We start from the raw sequence: 22,720 nt of genomic DNA, 5'->3' as shown, positions 1-22,720 counted from the left end.
AAGCAGCACTTGCCTACTTCAATATACAGTATTATATTTTGTTGCATCTGTTGTGATGAAGTGGGAATGTTCTTAATATTTTCTCTGAATACTGTGTGGGTGCCTCAGTTTCCCCTGCAAGATGCCAACTGAAGGTGTTGGGGACAAAGAGATCAGGTGGGCTCCTTGTCCGGAAGAGACCCAGAGGAGGGAGTGTCAGTTTGGAGCTGGCTGGGGAAATGGGGCGAGACCCAGAACTTGGTTCTGGGCTCCCCACCCCCCAAGATGGACCTGACAGAGGGGTTCTGTTTTCTGTACCAACAAGCTCTGTTTAAACTGTGTTCCCATCATCTAATAAATCTTCTGTTTTACTGTCTGGCTGAGAGTCACATCTGACTGCGGAGTTGGGGTGCAGCGACCTCTGGTTGCCCCAGGAGCAGCCTGGGCAGACTCACTTTGGAAAGTGCATGACGTGGAAGGGCATGCTGAATGCTCTGAGGTCAGACCCAGGAAGGTGTAAGCTTCTTGCCCTGGAGACAGTATGCTCCGAGAGAGGAGGCTCCCCCAGAGTCCTGACTGGTTTTGTATGGAGATGTTCCAAAGCATCACAGCATCCCCTTCCACGCCGTGCACTTCCCAGAAGTCCGCACAGGCACTGACACTCCCTCCTCCAGCCTTTGTCTCTTTTCCAGGCATTAGGAGGCCACCTGATCTCTCTGTTCTCCAACACCTTCAGTTGGCACCTTGCAGGGGAAACTGATTTGGGAGAAATGAAGTAAAAGCTGCCCAAACCGAGCTTGAGCACTCCTGAATTTTGAGGTGTTCAAATCTGGAAGGCAGGTGCTGGGGGTGGGAGAGGGCTGTGGGCTCCATGGGGGAGCATGGCAGCAACTGTCTGGAGCTGCATGGAGCCAGATACGCTGGTCTGAGTGGCACAGTAAGCGGTTTGGGGGTTGGAGAAGAGGTAGGGAGTTCCGGGGGGCAGTCAAGGGACAAGGAGCAGGGGGAGTTGGATGGGGCAGAGGTTCGAAGGGGCAGTCAGGGGACAGGCAGCAATTGGATAGGCATGGGAGTCTAAGAGGTTTATCAGGGGACAGGTAAGGGTGTGGTCCTGGGGAAGTTGGGTGGGGTCTCAGGAGGGGGCAGTTGGGGACAAGGAGAAGGGAGGCTTAGATAGGGGCTGAGGTCCCAAGGGGCAGTTAGGGGCAGGGGTCTCGGGAGGGGCTAATCGGGGAACAAGGACCAGTGGGGCTTAGATAGGGGGTGGAGGTTCTGGGGGGGCAGTTGGGGCAGGGGTCTGGGGAGGAGGCAATCAGCGGACAGAGGCTGGGATTCAAAGGGCTCTGGGCTGCTGGCAGCCGCGGGGATCCCAGAGCCCTTTAAATCCCAGCCGGGGCGGGAATCAGAGGGCTCTGGGCTGCCCGCTGCGGCGGGGAGCCCAGAACCCTTTAAATCTCAGCCGCTGCTGGGATTTAAAGGGCTCTGGGCTGCCTGCAACCGCGGGGAACCCAGAGCCTTTTAAATCCCAGCCGCGGCCGGGAACCAGAGAGCTCTGGGCTGCCCGCGCGGGAGCTCAGAGTTTTAAATCCCAGCCGGGGCCGGGAATCAGAGGGCTCTGCGCTGCCCGCTGCGGCGGGGAGCCCAGAGCCCTTTAAATATCAGCCGCGGCTGGGATTTAAAGGGCTCTGGGCTGCCTGCAACCGCGGGGAGCCCAGAGCCTTTTAAATCCCAGCCGCGGCCGGGAACCAGAGAGCTCTGGGCTGCCCGCCGCGGCGGGGAGCTCAGAGCCTTTTAAATCCCAGCCGCGGCCGGGAATCAGAGGGCTCTGCGCTGCCCGCTGCGGCGGGGAGCCCAGAGCCCTTTAAATCTCAGCCGCGGCTGGGATTTAAAGGGATCAGGGCTGCCTGCAACCGCGGGGAGCCCGCAGCCCTTAAAAACTCAGCCGCGGCAGGGATTTAAAGGGCTCTGGGCTGCCTGCAACCGCGGGGAGCCCAGAGCCTTTTAAATCCCAGCCGCGGCCGGGAACCAGAGAGCTCTGGGCTGCCCGCCACGGCGGGGAGCTCAGAGCCTTTTAAATCTCAGCCGCAGCCGGGAATCAGAGGGCTCTGGGCTTCCCGCTGCGGCGGGGAGCCCAGAGCCCTTTAAATCTCAGCCGCGGCTGGGATTTAAAGGGCTCTCGGCTGCCTGCAACCGAGGGGAGCCCAGAGCCCTTTAAATCCCAGACGTGGCCGGGAATCAGAGGGCTCTGGGCTCCCCGCCGCGGCGGGCAGCCCAGAGCCTTTTAAATCCCAGCTGCCGCCGGGAATCAGAGGGCTCTGGGCTGCCTGCAACCGCGGGGAGCCCAGAGCCTTTTAAATCCCAGCCGCGGCTGGGAATCAGAGGCTCTGGGCTCCGCGCGGGCAGCCCAGCGCCTTAAAAATCCCAGCCGCAGCCGGGAATCAGAGGGCTCTGGGCTCCCCACCGCTGCGGGCAGCCCAGAGCCTTTTAAATCCCAGCTGCGGCCGGGAATCAGAGGGCTCTGGGCTGCCTGCAACCGGGGGGAGCGCAGAGCCTTTTAAATCCCAGCCGCCGCCGGGAATCAGAGGGCTCTGGGCTCCCCGCTGCGGCGGGCAGCCCAGAGCCTTTTAAATCCCAGCCGCGGCCGGGAATCAGAGGGCTCTGGGCTGCCTGCCGCGGCGGGGAGCCCAGCGCCTATTAACTCCCAGCTGCAGCCGGGGCTCTGGGCTCCCCGCCGCGGCAGGCAGCCCAGAGACCTCTGATTCCCTGCCGCGGCTGGGATTTAAAAGGCTCTGGGCTGCCGGCAGCGCACAGCAGGGGAGAAACCTAGCTCCAAATATTGCTGGAGCAGAGCCCCTGTCTGTGAATATTCCTGGGGCTAAAGCCCCAGGAGCCCATATAAGTCGGCGCCCATGCCCTCGGTGTGTGCCAGGGTGAGCACCACCAAAGTGCAGGGAATTTGAGGGCAGGGCAGGGCAGTGCACTGTAATGGAGTTTCTGTAGTGTAGTGGTTATCACATTTGCCTAACCTGCATCGAGCCAGCTAGGCAGAACTGACACCAACTTGTCTGGGGTGTTTCCCAGAAGCAGAGCACAAGTTTGAAATACAGGCAGCATAGAACCAATATTCATAACGTCAACTACAAAAATGATACACATCTAGAGATAGCATCGTTATAATCAGCCAATCAGAACCTCTCCATAGACCCCTTACACAACTACCTTTATACAATATTGGCTGCAAATATAGAACAGTGGTCGCAATGGTGATCTATACAGTTACAGTTTATGTCAATAACGTCACAGGAGGTGACATGGCATCAGTGAGACTGATACTGGAATACTGCCTCCAGTTTTGGTGTCCTCGTTTGCAAAAGATGTTGTGAAATTAGAGTTTGGGACAGCAAAGATCCACCAAATGTTCTGAGGGCTGGAGAAAAATGCCTTCTAGGGAGCTATTGAAAGAGCTCAACCTGTTTAGCTTCTCAAAAGAAGATTGAAAGGTGACTTCACTGAAGTGTTGAAGTGCCTTAATGGAGAGAAAAGATTGGGTATTAAAGGGCTCTTGAATCGAGCAGAGAAAGGCATAACAAGACCCAGTGGCTGGAAGGTGAAAAGATACAAATTCATATTACAACTAAGGCACAAATAGTCAACAGCGAGGATGATTCACCACAGGAACAAGCTACCAAGGGAAGTGGTGGATTCTCCATCTCTTGATGTCATTTCATGAAGACTAGATGCCTTTCTGCAATGTGTTTGCCCCAAAAGTAGCTCTTGTGTCCTACAGGAGGCCTGTGATACGCAGGGGGTCAGATTAGATGGTCTAATGGTTTCTTCTGGCCGTAAAGTTGACTAATTTCTGAAAAACCGAGTGTAGCATTGGGACCAGCATCTGATGTTTTCCTGTCTATCCGGCTTGCTGCCTAGAACGAAAGCTCCTTGAGTGGGGTGATCCCCAGGGAGTAGCTCAAACCTCCAAAGTGCCTGGCCAGGGGCAGGACATTAACACAGCGAGGGAGGGGTGTGGCAGTGACATCACAAAGGCCTTTTGCAGGACCTCAGCCTATTGGTCCAAGGCGGTGGGGAGGTGGTGACCTCACAGAGAGATGCTGACATCAGCCAGGCAGGACAGGGGCGAGGGGCCAGGGAAACCTCAGAGACCCCTGTGGCTTTGCTTCAGCAAGTCTCCTTCTCCAGGTCTCTCTCTGAGGACTGAGAGAGTATTCGGGTTCACGGACGTGAGCGCCAGGAGGAACCTCTTTCGAGTTTTCTCCTTCCCTTTTAGTGATTTTACTGGAAAACAGCAGTCCCTGTTTACAAGGTAAGAGCCTCCTGGAAGTTTGAAACCTGTTCAGTCTGATCCAGCTGGTGACAGTTGAATTCTAGGCATGGAAAACACGAGCTTAAAGAGGCAGAATTTTATTCCGCACGTGGGATTTTGTCCCTTAGAATCACTGGGGACATTAAGGTTTGTCCTTTGTGTTTCACCTTTTCCTCCCTGCCTCCCTCCTTTCTCTTCATCTCTTGCTTCTTTTGTCCTTTCTCCTGTTCCCCTCCCACTACCGTGTGTGTGTGTGTGTGTGTGTGTGTGTGTGTGTGTGTGTGTGTGTGTGTGTGTGTGTGTGTGTGTGTGTGTGGCGGGGCAGTGCTCTGCAGTTCCCACTGTGGGAGGTCCACTCAAAAATGTGGGGCTGAAATAGTGCTCGGGCAGTGATCCCCACCAGTGACCTGGGCCATCCTTTGGGCTCTCTGGTGAGAACCCTCAGCCTCCCATCCTCAGTCTCTACCCTGATTGGCTGAGCAGGGGGTTATTGACAGGGAGGAGACTTAGGTCCTTGTTCTCTTTCAATACCAAGGAAATAAGTCAGAACCAGTTCTATGTTTGATGAATTTTGCTGCTTCTCTGCATTAATAGTCTCTGAGCAGTTCATGATTCTCTCTAACATTGCAGTTCTCCTCAAATACTTGCTGAATAATTACTGTGCACTGTTGTTGGTCTGGAGCTCTTCTGAGAGCACTTTATTCAGGTCACTCAATGTCTGAAATTCAAGATCCGATGGTTAGTTTGAAAATCAGGGCTCTTGGGTCCTATTCCCAACTCTGCCACTGACTGGCTGTGTGACATCAGACAAGTCAATTCTCCTTTCTCAGCCTTAGCTTCTCCCTCTTTCGAGTAGGGATAATAATGATCTGCTCCTACCTACCTCACGGTGTGTGGAGGCAGGGTCGGCTCTAGATTTTTTGCCATCCCAAGCAAAAAAACCTTTTGGCGTCCCCCCCCCCCAGCCCTGGGCTCCCCCCCGCACCTCCCGGCCACCCCAGACCTTGGCTCTGCCCCCTCCACCCACACCCCCTGCCATCCCAGCCCTGGGCTCTCCCCCCCCCACATACCCCATGCTGCCCCAGCTCTTGGCTCCGCCCTTTCCCCCCCACTGCTCTCCCACCAACATACCCCTTGCCACCCCAGCCCTGGGCTCTCCTCACACACACATACCCCTGCACCCTCCTTCTGCCCCAGCCCTGGGTCACTGGTAACTTGCTCCCAGGGTGGGTCATTCAGCAGGAATTTTGGATGTGCACAGAACACAGACAGGATTGGTTCCCATAGAGTTACAGAACTGCAGTAAATTGGAACAATTTTCAGCTTGTGTGATTGGAGGAGATCTGGATGCATATTGTAAGACTGTCCTCCATACATGAGGAAAAGTTGAGGTGCCTTTATTCTTTTGTTCCACTCTTTGTTTCTATGGGGAATTTGCCAATGCAATATAACTGTCTTCCTTTTAAACAAATAAAACAAAAACAAACAAAAAGGCAATGGCTGTTGAAAATAGCAATTCCAGTCCTAATAACCCCTGGGAAGCATTTCTTGCTCAATTTTATCCTACTTTTTCTACAGCAAATGACAGTGGATCAGTATATTTGATTTGGAAGAAAACAGCTGCCCAAACTGAGCTGGAGCACTCCTGAATGTTGAGGTGTTCAAATCTGGAAGGCAGGCGCTAGATTCCCTTTCTGAACATTAGCTAAATCTGGAAAGGAAAAGTCAATTTCTGCTTCCACGGCTCAGGAGTGGAAATCCTGCTACGTGCCTGGTGCTGTATCTAGAGCTGCCCAGGTCCAGCAGAGCCTCCCCTCCCTCACTTTTCATTTTAACTTCTGGAGGGATCCACGTACCTCCCTTGCCAGGCTTCAGCTAGAGAGGGGCCCTGTCCATTCAGTCCCCCCAATTCCGTCTTTGGGCACTGCCAGGTGAGGTCACACCAGTATCCCTCAGCCCGTCTCGGGGTGTCTTCTGAAGGGGATGTCTGGGGCAAAGCTTTCTAGTCCAAAACGTCGGTGGCTGGAGGTGGGGGGGGCGCCATTTTCAGTAGTTTAATTTTTGGTGCTGCATTGAGTGACTGCTGTGTGCAGTGATATAGTGACCCCTGGATCTCTGAATGAGGCTTTATACGTGGGGGGGAGCGGGGGCAAGTGGGGAGCAGGTGGGCGAACGGGTGGGCAAATGGCAGGTGGGCACAGAGGTGAGCAGTGAGCCAGCAGGGGCTCTAGGGGTGGGCACGGGGGTTTCTGGCAGGGGAGGGAGGAGGTGAAAGGAGGGGAGTGGTGGGTGGGGGACTGACTAGCAGGAGATGCAGCAGGCCAGTGGGGGGCTAGGGGGTGAAGAGGGGTGTGATGGTGAGATCTGGTCACCCTACGGGGGCCGTTTCTTCTCCCTCCCCCAAACCTTCCTTTTCGGCCCACAGCTGTTTCAGGGGGGCAGCGCTGGGGAAAGAGGGTTTGTTTCTGCAGGGTGGGCGGCGCTGGGAGGGGGGGTTGTTTCCACAGGGATGGGTGGTGCCGGGGGGGGTGTTTCAAGGGGGCTGGGTGGCAGAGTAGGGGGCGCAATTTTATATTCTTGCCTTGGGTGTAAAAATAGCTAGTTACGGCTCTGGGACACCATATTGTGCAAGGTGCTGTACAATCCCTGGCTAACACTGGGACACCCAGGGGGTTCCCCTCAATTTCCCTGAGCCTCTGCTGCCCAAATTCTTCTGACTCCACCTGGATCACCCCCTCGCCGCAAAAAACCCACCTTTCCAAACAGTCCTTCTTTCCCTGCCCCCTGATTCTGCTTTCACACCCTGGGCCCATCTCCTCTCTTTGTCCCTCCCCCGCCCCCAGGTGAGCAGAGATGGAGGCAACTTCAGCCACTGGAGCCAGCCCCAGCGAGCGCTGCAGCCCGCCCGGGGGTGTTTGCAGACACAGGAAGGGAGCAGCTGGGAGCGGGGGGGTGCTGGGAAGAAGGAGGCAGGAGAACAAATCCCAGCGGGGTGGGGTGGCTCCTGGGGGCGGGGCTCTGGCACAGCCCGGGGCAGGGCAGCTCCTGGGGCGGGGCTCTGGCACAGCCCGGGGCGGGGCAGCTCCTGGGGCCGGGGCTCTGGCACAGCCCGGGGGCGGGGCAGCTCCTGGGGGCGGGGCTCTGGCACAGGCCGGGGGCGGGGCCGCTCCTGGGCGCGGGGCGCGGGCACACCCGGGGGGGGGGGCAGCTCCTGGGGGCGGGGCTCTGGCACATTGTGACGCAGGAGCCCGGGCCCAGCAGCTGCTCCCTGGTGGCCACGTGCTGCCAGCAGCGCTGGAGCCGCCCGGGCCGGAGCGGAGCCGCTGTTCTCAGCTGCAGCAGGAGCTGCCCCCGGCCCCACTGGGCTCCAGGTGGGGACAGAGCCTGGGGCCCGGGGCTCCCCTGGGTGCGGCTGGCGAGGCGGGGCTAGGGTGACCAGATGTCCCGATATTATAGGGACAGTCCCGATTTTTGGGTTTTTTTCTTATATAGGCTCCTATTACCCCCCACCCCCATCCCGATTTTTCACATTTGCTGTCTGGTCACCCTAGGCGGGGCGGGGCGGGAGGGGAGAGGCCGGAGCTGCAGGCGGGGAAGGGCGGGGGGGCAGGCGGGGGGTTGATCGGTCTCTGGGCACCAGGGGAGCCCCGGGGCAGAGTGTGTGTGTGAGTGTCCCGGGCCCAGGCGTGCACCAGGGAGCCCCGGCACCCCAATGCCCTGAGCCCCGGCTGGGGAGGCTGCTCCCCCCCTCCCGTGGGGGCTCCGGGGCGGGGGGAGGCTGTGGCTGCTGCAGGCGGGTGCTCGGCCCCCCCGGGAATGACCCGCTGCCGGCAGCTTGTGGTGCCTCCTCCGCTGAGCTTTTCCCTGGGGGTGGCCTGGGCGCAGCTGCGATCAGCTGTTTGCTGGGCAGGAGCTGCACTGGGGGGGGGAGGAGCCAACTTGGGGCAGGCAGGAGAACCCCGGGCTCTGGCAGAAAATGTGGGGCTGAAGTCCCCGGCTCGGGAGCCCCAGCCACCTTAGTGGCAAAAGTTGCAGGGCTGAAGCCCTGACCCCCCTCTGTGTGGAGCTGGCCTGAGCCCCTCTCGCTCCCATCCCCCCTGTGGAGCTGGCTCTCACTCTCCGGCTGTGGAGAAATTCAGCCCAAATCTCCCCATGTTGGTATCTTCATCCCCCCCCCCCCCATCACCCAGCCATGGATGGATTTAGCCCAGGAGGCAGGGTCAGTGTTGGCCCCATTGGGCAGGTGGGATCTAGGGCACAAGGAGGTGAAGTGACTTTCCCAAGGCTAAGCAGGGAGTCTGTGGCAGAGCAGAGACTCAAACCCAAAACACCTGAGCCTGAGTCCTGTGCCTTAACCACAAGGCAACCTTCCCACGGAAGGAGAGGGAACCTCCTCCGCCACTTTAGGGCTTGGCTACACTTAAAAATTTGCAGCGCTGCAGCAAGGTGTGAAAACACACCCTCTCCAGCGCTGCAAAGCGCCAGTGTGGTCAAAGCCCCAGCGCTGGGAGCTGTCCGTTATTCCCCACAGGGAGGTGGAGTACGGACAGCGCTGGGAGAGCTCTCTCCCAGCGCTGGCGCTTTGACTACAGTTAGCGCTTCAAAGCGCTGCCGCGGCAGTGCTTTGAAGCGCTAAGTGTAGCCACAGCCTTTGAGGGTGTGGGTGGGAGCAGCCACTAGACAGAGGTGCCAGGAGGTGGGGAGGGGGGTTGGATAGTTGGGGAGATTAGAGGGTGGGGGCCTCTGGAGGGGCGGTCAGGGGACAAGGAGCAGGGGTTGGTTGGGTTGAGGGTTGGCGGGTGGGGCGGAGCGGGGCGGGGCAGGCAGGGAGCAGAGGGAGTTGGATGGGTTGGGAGTTGTCGGGGTCCTGTCAGGGGTGGGGAGCGGTTGGATGGGGCGTGGGAGTCCCAGGGTTCTGTCTGGGGTGGAGGTGTAGATAAGGGTCAGGGGACAGGTAGGGTCCTAGGAGTCAGTTATAGTGGGGGTCTCAGGAGGGGAAGTCAGGGGACAAGGAACAGGGAGGCTTAGATAGGGGGTTGGGTCCTGGAGGGCAGTTAGGGGCAGGGTCCCAGGAGGGGGCAGTCCGGGGACAAGGAGCGGGGGGGTTGGGGGTTCTGAGGGGGGCAGGAAGGGGGAGGCAGTGGATGGGGTGGGGCTAGGGCGGGGCTCCCTGGGTGCACACCCTAATGAAATGTGCTGTGCACGCCTATGGTCACGGGGGTGAGCCACTTGCATCCTTTTCCTGTTTGTGCCATTTCTTTCCATCTCAAAACCTGAGAACAATTCTCTCTAGTTCTTCCCCTTCTCTCTCCCCTCCCCACATGTGGCTAGAAAATCCAAGGAGATTCCCTCATTTTCCCTAAAATTATTGACTCTCTAGTCTCTTATTTTTCCCTATTTTGTCCATAATTCTTCAATTCTCCTCAGCTTTGGGATGTGAACCCAACCCGTTTTATCTGCAGCAATTTGTCCTTGGGTAGGTGGGAATTTGCTGTCCTGTGTCATTCCCTGTGATGTTGATATAAACTGGGACTATATAGAATATGGTTTGCAACCAAGGTCCTGTAGTGGCACCAAATCTTATGTAAAAAGGGGTCATATAAGGTGTCTAAGACCAGGTTATGGGTTGCTGGTTATGATTATGCTGTCTGTATGCATGTATCCTTTTGTAGTTGAAGTTATGAATATTGAATCTATACTGTCTGTATTTCAAATTTGTGCTGTGTTTTTGGAAACATTCTAGACAAGTTGGTGTTAGCTTTGCCTAGCCTGTGTGATGTCCCATTAAGGACCATCAGCTACACAATTGACCCATTGAGAGAAGGCAGACACGCCTTGTGACTCAGCAAAGTGCAGGGACTGGCTCATGTGACTCCAGACTCCATTTTGCTGTAATTTTCCACAGTAAGGAACAAAGAGGTTCTTACACCTGGAAAAGCCTATATAAGGCTAATGCCTCATCTCCATCTTGTCTTCAATCCTGCTTCTTACCTCTAGAGGGACTTTGCTACAAACTGAAGCTCTACACAAGGGACTGATGACCCATCCCAGCTGGGGATGTTCCAGAGACTTGATTTGAACCTGCAGTTTATGCCATCACTGCTACAAGCCTGAACTAAGAACTTTGCCATTACTGTATGTAATTGATTCCATTTAACCAATTCTAGCTCTCATCTCTACCTTTTCCCCTTTATGAATAAACCTTTAGATTTTAGATTCTAAAGGATTGGCAACAGCATGATTTGTGGGTAAGATCTGATTTGTATATTGACCTGGGTCTGGGGCTTGATTCCTTGGGATCGAGAGAACCGTTTTCTTTTATTGGGGTTTTGGTTTTCATAACCATTCATCCGCAGGACAAGTGGCCCTAGTGGTGATACTGGTAGACTGGAGTGTCTAAGTTTCAGAGTAGGTGTATTCTATTTGCTACCCAAGATCCATAAACCTGGAAATCCTGGACACCCCATCATCTCAAACATTGGCACCTTAACAGCAGGATTGTCTGGCTATGTGGACTCTCTCCTCAGGCCCTATGCTACCAGCACTCCCAACTATCTTCGAGACACCACTGACTTCCTGAAGAAACTATAATCCCTTGGTGATCTTCCAGAAAGCACCATTCTGGCCACTATGGATGTGGAAGCCCTCTACACCAACATTCCACACAAAGATGGACTACAGGCCGTCAGGAACAGTATCTCCGATAATATCACGGCAAACCTGGTGGCTGAACTTTGTGACTTTGTCTTCACCCACAACTATTTCACATTTGGGGACAATGTTTACCTTCAAGTCTTGCATCCGAAGAAGTGGGTATTCACCCACGAAAGCTCATGCTGCAAAACGTCTGTTAGTCTATAAGGTGCCACAGGATTCTTTGTTGCTTTTACAGATCCAGACTAACACGGCTACCCCTCTGATACTTCAAGTCAGTGGCACTGCTATGGGTACCCGCATGGCCCCTCAATATGCCAACATCTTTATGGCTGACTTAGAACAACGCTTCCTTAGCTCTCGTTCCCTAACGCCCCTATTCTACTTGTGCTACACTGATGACATCATCATCTGGACTCATGGAAAAGAAGCCCTCGAGGAATTCCACCGTGATCTTAACAATTTCCATCCCACCATCAACCTCAGCCTAGACCAATCCACACAAGCGGTCCATTTCCTAGACACTACTGTGCTAATAAGCGATGGTCACATAAACACCACCCTATACCGGAAACCCGCTGACCGCTATACTTACCTACATGCCTCCAGCTTCCATCCCGGACACACCACACGATCCATTGTCTACAGCCAAGCACTAAGATACAACCGTATTTGCTCCAATCCCTCAGACAGAGATAAACACCTACAAGATCTCTATCAAGCATTCTTAAAACTACAATACCCATCTGCTGAAGTGAAAAAACAGATTGACAGAGCCAGAAGAGTACCCAGAAGCCACCTACTACAGGACAGGCCTAACGAAGAAAATAACAGAACGCCACTAGCCATCACCTACAGCCCCCAACTAAAACCTCTCCAGCGCATCATCAAAGATCTACAACCTATCCTTAAAGATGATCCCTCATTCTCACAGATCTTGGGAGACAGGCCAGTCCTCGCTTACAGACAGCCTCCCAACCTGAAGCAAATACTCACCAGCAACCGCACACCATACAACATAAACACTAACCCAGGAACCTATCCTTGCAACAAAGCCCGATGCCAGCTCTGTCCACATCTATTCAAGTGACACCATCATAGGACCTAATCACATCAGACATGCCATCAGGGGCTCGTTCACCTGCACATCTACCAATGTGATATATGCCATCATGTGCCAGCAATGCCCCTCTGCCATGTACATTGGCCAAACTGGACAGTCTCTACGCAAAAGAATAAATGGACACACATCTGACATGAGGAATCATAACATTCAAAAACCAGTGGGAGAACACTTCAACCTCTCTAACCACTCAGTGACAGACTTGAAGGTGGCAATTTTGCAACAAAAAACTTCAAAAAACAGACTCCAAAGAGAAACTGCTGAACTGGAATTAATATGCAAATTAGATACAATTATCTCTGGCCTAAACAGAGACTGGGAATGGTTGGGTCATTACACTAATTGAATCTAGTTCCCTATGTTAAGTTCTCCTCACACCTCCTATGGATCATCTTAATTACCACTTCAAAAAGTTTTTTCCTCCTGCTGATGATAGCTCATCTCAATTGATTAGACTTTTCCGGTTGGTATGCATACTTCCACCTTTTCATGTTCTCTGTATGTATAAATATCTCCTGTCTGTGTGTTCCATTCTATGCATCCAAAGAAATGAGCTGTAGCTCACGCTAAAATAAATTTGTTAGTCTCTAAGGTGCCACAAGTACTCCTGTTCTTTTTGTGGAGTATCTAAGGAAATTGCTTGTGTGACTTGTGGTTAGCCAGTGGTGTGAAACCAAACTCCTCTTTGTCTGGCTGGTTTGGTTTGCCTTACAGGTGGAAAAACCCCAGCCTAGGGCTGTAACTGCCCTGTTTAAGCAATTGGTCCTGAACTGGCACTCTCAGTTGGGTCCCGCCAGGACCGTATCGTCACACCCAACAAGCTACACTGAGGCAAAAACTACCCGAGCCTTCCATCCACTAGGGCTGTACATGGCGTTGGCTGCTCAAGTTAGTGATCTTGGGGTAAAAAGGAAATTTTAGTTGTAGAGCAGATGCAGCCCAGGTGCAGGGGTTGCCATTAGCTTCCCCCTTGACCTGACCTAAACTCCATCACTTTTCCTAGTCTAAACAAACCCTGAGCATCACGGTTATACTGTTCCCCCATTTCACAGCAATTGTTAGTCATCAAGTTCCCCCTTTAGGAACCAATTGTTTCATTCCCAGTTGCTCTGATGTTGCTTCAGGTTGTGCTGGGGAGCAGATATTTTTGCTACCATTTTCCTCACTTAAAATATATTGAACTATAACAAAGTGCGGGAACAGCGCAGGGATAGGGGAAAATGTCATTTCTCCTCTATAACAGCAGAAGAACATAGGGAATCCCTCTGATTTACCCTGATTCCTCATCACCATCCCAATCTCCCTTTTGTTCAGCTTCTTAGGTCTATATTTTTTCTAAAGGGCTGGGAAGAAGATTCACTCATAAATAACTTATAACTAAGCAAAGTGCCTATGCATTTGGCTACCAAAGCCATTGTGGCCCAGGCCCTGCAGGAGGTCGCTCCTGAAGAGATCTCCTTCCTAATCAGCTGCATGTTGCCTATTATTTGGGAAATACAATCCCTATCGAGGTAGAGATGGGAAAAATGGAAGTGACATTTCTCTTCAGCTCACCCCTGGGAGATGCTGCAAATGTGTAGAAAATGAAATCCATGTTGAATGTGATATAGCTGCAGAAAGATACCTATTTTTAATAGAGACCTGACATTTGTTGTCTTACAGGGATTCTAAGCCGCACCTGAATTTAGTCCCTAATTTAAATCTGTGCCAGCAGATTAAAGAAATAAAAAGGCATAGTAGGGGGAGTTATACCTCACTATCGCTACTGATCTGTTGTGCGGTTGGTGAAGAATTCTACGCCAGAGAAGTATAAAATTACTCCAAGGAAGGTCAAAGATTTCACAAGAGCTCAGGTAGAAATTGCAGGTACTAGTGGTTGATTGTCACCCCCGAGATGGAAGCTGTGGCCCAGGTAAACTATTTTTAGAACCCTGCTCCCTAGTTAAGTGGCATTGGTCACACTCCTGAAGGACCCCATGATTAAATTGGGCACAACTGTCTTTTACCATTTGGATCCAAAGTCTCATGAAGCACAGAGAGAAACAGCTGATTCCTTCAGAGCCATTCCGCACCTACGGGTCCCAATCTGGCTGCCTTGTTGGACAAGAAGCACTTCCATGCTGGGCAAACAATGGTAGCCAACGAGGGAATGTATCAGATGCGAAGCTCAGACTGCAGGATACTTGAATGCTGAGTCCCGAGGCTGTGGTTTAGTCCAGGCCTGCACAACTCGTAAAGCGGCAAGGGCAATATTACTCCAAAGAAAACAGCTGAGGGCTGAAAATCCCACTGAACGCCCCCCAGCACTGCCCAGCCCCTCCGAAACACAACTCCCCCAGCACTGCCCAGGCACTCCGAAACAATCCCCCCCAAAGTGCCGCCTGCCCCGTGGAAACAAACCCTCCTTCCCCAGCACCGCCCTGCCAAAACAGCGGTAATGAACCTTGCTAATATGTCATAGGGGGCCCCTAAGGTAGTATAATTAAGGTAAAAGGAAAATGTCTTTTTGTTAGAGATAGAATAAGATCTCCCCCCGCCCCTTGGTAATCCGTCGCCCTGTGGAGTGAATGAGGTGGGACTGAGGAAGGCAGCACCTCCAGACAGCTGCAACCCTTGGAGAGGGGCTGGGAGCCAGACCAGATCAGTAGAACAGGTCAGCCACTGACTCACCATTCACCTCTTCAGCCCCCCCGCCCGCTCACCTCAACCCCCCTCCCCTGCTGCCGGCTCACTCGCCTCAGCCCCCCATGGCTCACCTGCCTGCCCGCCCACTCGCCTCCTCACCTCTCCTCCCCCACCGCCAGCTCACCTGCCCCCCCGCCAATGCCCGCCCGCTTGCCTCCTCAGACCCCCGCTCACCTCCGTTCCCCCTCCCGGCTCGCATACTCACCCCCCACCACTGCACGCCTCCTCAGCCTCCCACCCCTGGCCAGTGATGAGCTGCCAAAATCTTAACAACCAGTTCCCTCCTCACCCTACATGGGGGTTGTGGCCCACCCTGCCCCTGGGACTCCTGCCCCATCCAACCCCCATGTTCCTTGACACCCTCCGGGACCCCTACCCCATCTACCCTCCTTCCCTGTCCCCTGACTGCCCCCTGCCACCCCATCCAACCCCTCCTCTCATTCCTGATGGCCCCCCTGGGACCCTTGCCCCATCCAACCACTCCTTCTCCCTGTCCCCTGATGGCCCCTGGAACCCCTGCCCCTGACGGTTCGCGCGGGAAGGCTGAGAAGCAAATGGCTTCGTGCTCAGGCCCAGGGAGGCAGAGGGGAGGTAGGTGAGCTGGGGTGGGGAGCGGTTCCTCAGTGCCCCCCCCCCCCGGGTTACCTGCTGCGGTGCGGGCGGCCCCCCTGCCCCAGCTCACCTCGTCTCCGTCTCCACCTTGCTGGGCCTGAGCGCGAAGCCGCCACACGGCTTCATTTCCCTCCAAGGCTTCCTGCGCGAACAGCTGATTAGCAGGGGGAGGGGGAAAGCGAGGCGGGGCATTCAGGGGAGGAGGCGGAGTGGAGGTGAGCTGGGGCCAGCCGCCGGCTCACCTGCCCCCCCCGCCACTGCCTGCCTGCTCGCTTCCTCAGCCCCCACCCTCACCTGCTATTGTGTCATACAGGAGGCCTGTGATATGCAGGGGGTCAGATTAGATGCTCTAATGGTCTCTTCTGGCCGTAAAGTCGACTCATTTCTGAAAAACTGAGTGTAGCATTGGGAGCAGCGTCTGATGTTTCCCTGTCTAGCCGGCTTGCTGCCTAGAACGAACGCTCCTTGAGTGGGGTGATCCCCAGGGAGTAGCTCAAACCTGCAAAGTGCCTGGCCAGGGGCAGGACATTAGCCCAGCAAGGGAGGGGTGTGGCAGTGACATCACAAAGGCCTTTTGCAGGACCTCAGCCTATTGGTCCAAGGTGGTGGGGAGGTGGTGACCTCACAGAGAGATGCTGACATCAGCGAGGCAGGACAGGGCCGAGGGGCCAGGGAAACCTCAGAGACCCCTGTGGCTTTGCTGCAGCAAGTCTCCTTCTCCAGGTCTCTCTTTGAGGACTGAGGGAGTATTCGGGTTCACGGACGTGAGTGCCAGGAGGAACCTCTTTCGAGTTTTCTCCTTCCCTTTCAGTGATTTTACTAGAAAACAGCTGTCCCTGTTTAGAAGGTAAGAGCCTCCTAGAGGTTTGAAACCTGTTCAGTCTGATCCATCTGGTGAGAGTTGAATTCTAGGCATGGAAAACACAAGCTTAAGGAGGCCGAATTTTATTCTGAATTTTATTTGATCCCCACCAGTGACCTGGGCCATCCTTTGGGCTCTCTGGTGAGAACCCTCAGCCTCCCGTCCTCAGTCTCTACCCTGATTGGCTGAGCAGGTGGTAATTGACAGGAAGGAGACTCAGGTCCTTGTTGGTCTCTTTTAAGACCAAGGAAATAAGTCAGAACCAGTTCTGTGTTTGACGAATTTTGCTGCTTCTCTACATTAATGGTCTCTGAGCAGTTCACGATTCTCTCTAACCTTGCAGTTCTCCTCAAATACTTGCTGAATAATTCCTGTGCACCGTTGTTGGTCTGGAGCTCATCTGAGAGCATTTTATTCAGGTCATTCAATGTCTGAAATTCAAGAGCCGATGGTTAGTTTGAAAATCAGGGCTCCTGGGTCCTATTCCCAACTCTGCCCCTGCCTGGGCGTGTGACCTAAGACAAGTCAATTCTCCTTTTTTCAGCCTTAGCTTCTCCCTCTTTCAAGTAGGGATAATGATGATCTGCTCCTACCTACCTCACGGTGGGTGAAGGATGGGGATCCATTGGAGAGTGTCACTAGGAGTAGTGCATAATATGAGGTGTCCTATCACGTTTACTCAGAGCAGATTATGACATAATAGAATAGCTGAAACAGTCTATTTTATTTGTATTTTTTATTTTTAAATTGTTAAGAGCAGCAATGACTTAACTCAGATTGAAGCATCTTATCTAATGTTTGAGATCGAAGTGTCTCCTCTTTGTGTGCGACGAGACAATTTAACGCACTGTGACAAACAGGAGATGCTTTTGTTTTGAACAAAATCTTTTTGCAAAGAACTTTCATCCCACTTGTTATGATTTTGAGAAACAAACTGGTTTAGTCTGAATGGGATTTTCTGACAGAAATGGTTTAGATGAAATTTCCCCACCATTTCAATTCCTGGGCTCTATCCCTGCCTCTGGAGTTTTTTTTTGTCTGTTAGAACAGGAGTCGGAACTGGTGGCTTCTCTTTCTGGCTCTGCCACTGCCTTGCTGTGTAGGCCCTTGGGTAGGTCATTTCCCTTCTCTGGACCTCAGGCTCCTCCCCATCTGTCCAATGGGAACAGGGATAGTTCTCGAGCTCTGGGCAGTCGTGAGCCTGAGTGAGATAAGGGGCGTTAAAGCCCTCTGTGAAGGAGAAAGGGGAGTTTCACGGTGTTTAGCACCAAGGAATTCTAAAGTTTGCTAAAATGTCTAGTCTGCGAAAACAAGAAATGGTCGGGGCCAAGCTTTTTAACCACTGCCTTTTCTAAAGCCCATTCAGGGATTTGAGTCTCTGTCTTTTCGGTACCTGGGGTTCTTTGCCAGCAGGAGAGAAGAGGTTCCTGCCTCCATTTTTGTGGCCTTAACAAACCAGGTGTTGTGCCCCAATTCTTGTCTGAGATCCCTGAAAAAGAACATCCCTTCCCTTCCATGAACAAGACAGGACCTATCTTTCAAAGGGGAACAAAGAGACCCCTGGGACTTGCAGACTAGCTAGCCTCACTTCCATAGCTGGAGAGATACTGGAATACATTCTTAACCAATCAGTTTGTCAGCAGCACCTACAGGATAATTTGATTCTTAGGACGAGTGAGCATGGATTTGTCAAGAACAAATCATCCCAAACCCAGCCTCTTTCCTTCTTTGGCAGGGTTCCGGGCCTAGTGGAGGTGGGTAAACAGTAGATGGGATCTATCTCGGGGTTACTAAGACTTTTGACACAGTCCCGCAGGACATTCTCACAAGCAAACCAGGGAAATGCGGTCTAGATGCAATCACTGTCATGAGGGTGCAGAGCTGGTTGAAAGCCCAGACTCCAAGGGCCCATCTCCAGGTTTGGCTGCCCAACGGAGAGGGGGCAGCTAGTGGGTCCGGCAGGGATCAGTCCGGGGTCCGGTACTATTCAATAGTTTCATGAATGATTTGGAAAATGGAGTGGAGAGCCTGCTTCTAAAATGTGCGAATGACACCAAGCACTTTGGAGCTCAGGACTGGAATTCAAAACGCCCTTAACGAATTGGAGACTTGGTCTTCTTGAGCCAAACCCCATGGCTGGGCCCCTCTCTCTAGACTGGGCTGAAGTGAAACCCCAGAGCCAAACACTCCTCCTCCTGGGCAGTGTGCTCCGACCTTGAATGGTCAGATGCTGCTTAGCTCTGTCAGAGCAGCTTTGGCTGGGGGATTCTCCCAGCACTTTCCAATAGCGGGAAGGTACGAAATCCCCATTTGCCTGCTGGGGACGGAGCCCTAGAGGGGGGAGCAACTTGCCCAAAGTCCCACCGGAAAAGGAAAACAACCAGCAGTGGAACCAATAGGGGTGTCAGGATCCCGGAGGCGCTGTCACCCCAACACTAGGATGGTGTTCTGCACCCCCTGCGGCTGGCTGAGTTTCTCCGTCCCTTGGCAATAAGACAGTCTAGAACCCCAACCAGGGTTATTGTATCTGCTACCCAAGATCCATAAACCTGGAAATCCTGGACGCCCCATCATCTCAGGCATTGGCACCCTGACAGCAGGATTGTCTGGCTATGTAGACGCTCCATCATCATTCCACACAAAGATGGACTACAAGCCGTCAGGAACAGTATCCCCGATAATGTCACAGCAAACCTGGAGGCTGAACTTTGTGACTTTGTCCTCACCCATAACTATTTCACATTTGGGGACAATGTTTACCTTCAAGTCAGCGGCACTGCTATGGGTACTCACATGGCCCCACAGTGTGCCAACGTTTTTATGGCTGACTTAGAACAACGCTTCCTCAGCTCTCGTCCCCTAATGCCCCTACTCTACTTGTGCTACACTGATGACATCTTCATCATCTGGTCCCATGGAAAAGAAAACCCTTGAGGAATTCCACCATGATTTCAACAATTTCCATCCCACCTACAACCTCTGCCTGGATCAGTCCACACAAGAGATCCACTTCCTGGACACTACTGTCCTAATCGATGGTCACATAAACACCACCCTATACCGGAAACATACTGACCGCTGTACTTACCTACATGTCTCCAGCTTTCACCCAGACCACATCACACAATCCATTGTCTACAGCCAAGCTCTAAGATACAACCGCATTTGCTCCAACCCCTCAGACAGAGACAAACACCTACAAGATCTCTATCAAGCATTCTTACAACTACAGTACCCACCTGCTGAAGTGAAGAAGCAGATTGACAGAGCCAGAAGAGTACCCAGAAGTCACCTACTACAGGACAGGCCCAACAAAGGAAGTAACAGAACCCCACTAGCCGTCACCTTCAGCCCCCAACTAAAACCTCTCCAGTGCATCATCAAGGATCTACAACCCATCCTGAAGGACAATCCCTCACTCTCACAGATCTTGGGAGACAGGTCAGTCCTTGCTTACTGACAGCCCCCCAACCTGAAGCAAATACTTATCAGCAACCACACAACAAAAACACTAACCCAGGAACCTATCCTTGCAAAAGAACCCATTGCCAACTCTGTCACCATATCTGTTCAGGGGACACCATCATAGGACCTAATCACATCAGCCATGCCATCAGGGGCTCATTCACCTGCACATCTACCAATGTGATATGTGCCATCATGTGCCAGCAATGCCTCTCTGCCATGTACATTGGCCAAACCAGAGAGTCTCTACATAAAAGAATAAATGGACACAAATCAGACATCAAGAATTATAACATTCAAACACAGCCAGAGAACACTTCAATCTCCCTGGTCACTCGATTACAGACCTAAAAGTCGTAATATTACAACAAAAAACCTTCAACAACAGACTCCCACGAGAGATTCTGAATTGGAATTAATTTGCAAACTGGACACCATTAAATTAGGCTTGAATAAAGACTGGGAGTGGGTGGGTCATTACACAAAGTAAAACTATTTCCCCATGTTTATTTGTCCCCCTACTGTTACTCACACCTTCTTGTCAACTGTGGGAAATGGGCCATCCTGATTGTCACTACAGGTTTTTTTCTCCTGCTGATAATAGCTCACCTTAACTGCTCACTCTCATTATAGTGCAGATGGCAACACCCATTTTTTCATGTTTTCTGTATATATATATATATCTTCCTGCTGTATTTTCCACTGTATGCATCTGATTAAGTGGATTTTAGCCCACGAAAGCTTATGCTCACATAAGTTTGTTAGTCTCTAAGGTGCCACAAGTACTCCTCATTATTTTTGCAGATAAATTCATGGAGGTGAAGTCCATTAATGGCTATTAGGCAGCCTGGGTAAGGAATGGTATCCCTAGCCTCTGTTTGTCAGAGGGTGGAGATGGATGGCAGGAGAGAGATCACTTGATCATTGCCTGTTAGGTTCAGTCCCTCTGGGGCACCTGGCATTGGCCACTGTTGGCAGATAGGATATGGGGTTGGATGGACCTTTGGTCTGGCCATTCTTCTTTTCTTATGAAGGGAAGGGCAGAGCCCTGCAACAGAGTTTCTGGAGTGTAGTGGTTATCATGTTTGCCTAACACGCAAAAGGTCCCTGGTTCAAAACCAGGCAGAAACATGATGGCTTAATTTTTCCCAACTCCTAGTGGCCTGTCCCTGCTGTTGTAGGAGCAGCAGTGATTTCTATTGCTCAATAGGTCTGTTATACTTTCCCCATTCCCATTTTTGTCTCCTCTCCCTCTCTGAATGCCTGTGAAGTGGCTTCCCCCCTCCCCCTCCCTCCTGCAATGCTTGTGGGATGAAGGGGCTGGTTGAACAGCTGGAAGAGCAGAAGAGCTGCTAGATAGACAAGGTGTCTGGGACTCTCATTAGGCAGCGATCACACACCCAGAGCATGGACATTGCCCAAGGTGGAATGTGACCCACCAGATGCAGCCAAGTCATCTCTAGTCACAGGCCATGAGGAGCAGGTCCTTAAAAGGGGAAGGGGCCCTGTGCTCAGGAGTCACTCACAAGCTTGTACCTCCAGTGAATGCCCTTCGCCCGGACCGCCTGGCCAGTGGTTCGCTGCATTGCAGTTCATTGTGCCTCAGGAAGACTTACCTTCATCGCACCATCCATCGCGGTGCTGTGGGACACGTACCTTGCAGAATCCTGTGCCTGCCTCTTGGCTTCCCAGGGATGGCTACTTGCAGCCCAGGAGAAGAAGGATGGTTCTGGTGAAAGGAAGACAAGCAAAGCACTGGGAGGAAATTTGGGTGCGGGCTCTGCGCTGGGGGTGGGGGTGGGGTGCAGGAGGGGTGGTGCAGCTCCCAAAGTGACCGGTACACACAACCCTCTGGCAGCAGCTCCTAGATGAGTGGGGCCAGGGGATCTCCATGTGCTGCTGTCTGCAGGCGCTGCCCCCAGAGCTGCCATTGGCTACAGTTCCTGGCCAATGGGAGCTGCAGAGTTGGTGCTCGGGGCAGGGGCAGCACGTGGAGACACTCTCCCCACCCCAGGGGATGCTGGGACATGCCAGCCACTTCTGGGAGCGGCACGGAGGGACGGAGGTAGAGTGGGCAGGGAGCCACCTTAGTGCTGCTGGCACATCTCTGCACACCCGTTGTGGGGGGAGGGGAGCAGAGGGCCTCCATGTGCTGCCTGGGGTAGGGGCAGTGCACAGAGCTGCCTCCCCTCCCGGGTCTATTCCAGGAGTGGGTGGGTGGGGTCTTTTGGCCTGCAAGGTGCAGCAGGTCAGACTAGATGATCACACTGGTCCCTTCTGACCTTAAAGGCTCTGAGTCTAAAAGGGAGAGGGAAGTAAAGGAATTTAAAAAAAAAATAAACCAAGCATTGTAATACCAGGATGACTCCAACTGCTCATTATATAGTCCCACCCCTTTCTTCCTCCACTGGGTGTTTAATGACCTGTTGGGATTTGGGACACTGATTCTCTCATTCCATTGATAAACTGTTACAACGTGACTGAAATTAAACCAATTCCCAGTGGAGGAACCATCATATCATTGGCTGGGAATTGAACCCAGGTCAACTGCTTGGAAGGCAGCTATGCTCACCACTATACCACCAATGCATCTGGTGAAAGTCTCTGATTTTTCACACTTGGTGATTGGTCACCTTACTTCTCAGCATGAGGCAAATGTCTCTGTGGTCTCTGCCATTCATTGTGGGGAGTTTCCCCACGGATAACAGTTCTTGCTGGGTTGGGGATGGGAGACAGAAGAGGCGTTTATTCTGTTTCATTCCTCTCCATTTTCTGTTCCTCCCCTTCCCTTCCAGGGTCCTCCCTTCCATTTCAGACTGTGCAGTGACACCCTCCCTGCACCCAGGACTCTCGAGCCTCTGGAGCAGCACGATCCCATGAGATCCTCAGTGACCAAGGGTCTTTTCCAACTTCCAGGAGACCCAGCTTGAATCTAAAGGAAGCTCTGTTCCTTCCTGGGGATCCTCTCTCCCTTCCTGGAGATCAAGAGCATGAAGCCTCTCTGCCTTGCCTCCTGGGT

At 52.9% G+C, this 22,720-nt stretch overlaps 1 non-coding gene across 1 annotated transcript; it reads right to left on the bottom strand.

The window, feature by feature from the left end:
* Nucleotides 1–22,218: 22,218 nt before the first annotated feature.
* TRNAG-UCC lies at nt 22,219–22,290 on the bottom strand. The gene has a single exon. It is a non-coding gene; the product is annotated as a tRNA-Gly (tRNA).
* Between the last annotated feature and the right edge of the window lie 430 nt (nt 22,291–22,720).

This window comes from Mauremys reevesii, linkage group 14 (genome assembly GCF_016161935.1).
Source record: "Mauremys reevesii isolate NIE-2019 linkage group 14, ASM1616193v1, whole genome shotgun sequence".
NCBI lineage: Eukaryota > Metazoa > Chordata > Testudines > Geoemydidae > Mauremys > Mauremys reevesii.
This window is presented reverse-complemented; position numbering and strand designations above follow the sequence as displayed.